This window comes from Schistocerca serialis, chromosome 4, assembly GCF_023864345.2.
Source record: "Schistocerca serialis cubense isolate TAMUIC-IGC-003099 chromosome 4, iqSchSeri2.2, whole genome shotgun sequence".
In the NCBI taxonomy this organism is placed as follows: Eukaryota; Metazoa; Arthropoda; class Insecta; order Orthoptera; family Acrididae; genus Schistocerca; species Schistocerca serialis.
The window spans coordinates 413,711,931-413,713,440 of record NC_064641.1 but is presented as its reverse complement, the minus strand read 5'-3'; the positions used below and the strand labels follow the sequence as shown (position 1 = coordinate 413,713,440).

The 1,510-nt window shown below is 51.5% G+C and overlaps 1 non-coding gene across 1 annotated transcript in view; it reads right to left on the bottom strand.

The window, feature by feature from the left end:
* The window catches only part of LOC126476901 (small subunit ribosomal RNA), a 1,910-nt gene extending 400 nt beyond the window's left edge, over positions 1-1,510 (bottom strand). Inside the window, exon 1 of the ribosomal RNA XR_007587331.1 lies at positions 1-1,510. This exon is cut by the window's left edge and continues 400 nt beyond it. This is a non-coding gene — a ribosomal RNA (small subunit ribosomal RNA).

Below are 1,510 nucleotides of genomic sequence, written 5' to 3'. Positions count from 1 at the left end.
AGAAGCCGCCTGTCCCTCTAAGAAGAAAAGTAATCGCTGACAGCACGAAGGATGTCACGCGACTAGTTAGCAGGCTAGAGTCTCGTTCGTTATCGGAATTAACCAGACAAATCGCTCCACCAACTAAGAACGGCCATGCACCACCACCCACCGAATCAAGAAAGAGCTATCAATCTGTCAATCCTTCCGGTGTCCGGGCCTGGTGAGGTTTCCCGTGTTGAGTCAAATTAAGCCGCAGGCTCCACTCCTGGTGGTGCCCTTCCGTCAATTCCTTTAAGTTTCAGCTTTGCAACCATACTTCCCCCGGAACCCAAAAGCTTTGGTTTCCCGGAGGCTGCCCGCCGAGTCATCGGAGGAACTGCGGCGGATCGCTGGCTGGCATCGTTTATGGTTAGAACTAGGGCGGTATCTGATCGCCTTCGAACCTCTAACTTTCGTTCTTGATTAATGAAAACATACTTGGCAAATGCTTTCGCTTCTGTTCGTCTTGCGACGATCCAAGAATTTCACCTCTAACGTCGCAATACGAATGCCCCCGCCTGTCCCTATTAATCATTACCTCGGGTTCCGAAAACCAACAAAATAGAACCGAGGTCCTATTCCATTATTCCATGCACACAGTATTCAGGCGGGCTCGCCTGCTTTAAGCACTCTAATTTGTTCAAAGTAAACGTGCCGGCCCACCGAGACACTCACTCAAGAGCACCCTGGTAGGATTGCAACGGGGTCCGCCTCGGGACGCACGAGCACGCACGAGGCGCGTCGCACGCCTTCGGCTCGCCCCACCGGCAGGACGTCCCACGATACATGCCAGTTAAACACCGACGGGCGGTGAACCAACAGCGTGGGACACAAATCCAACTACGAGCTTTTTAACCGCAACAACTTTAATATACGCTATTGGAGCTGGAATTACCGCGGCTGCTGGCACCAGACTTGCCCTCCAATAGATACTCGTTAAAGGATTTAAAGTGTACTCATTCCGATTACGGGGCCTCGGATGAGTCCCGTATCGTTATTTTTCGTCACTACCTCCCCGTGCCGGGAGTGGGTAATTTGCGCGCCTGCTGCCTTCCTTGGATGTGGTAGCCGTTTCTCAGGCTCCCTCTCCGGAATCGAACCCTGATTCCCCGTTACCCGTTACAACCATGGTAGGCGCAGAACCTACCATCGACAGTTGATAAGGCAGACATTTGAAAGATGCGTCGCCGGTACGAGGACCGTGCGATCAGCCCAAAGTTATTCAGAGTCACCAAGGCAAACGGACCGGACGAGCCGACCGATTGGTTTTGATCTAATAAAAGCGTCCCTTCCATCTCTGGTCGGGACTCTGTTTGCATGTATTAGCTCTAGAATTACCACAGTTATCCAAGTAACGTGGGTACGATCTAAGGAACCATAACTGATTTAATGAGCCATTCGCGGTTTCACCTTAATGCGGCTTGTACTGAGACATGCATGGCTTAATCTTTGAGCCAAGCATATGACTACTGGCAGGATCAACCAGGGA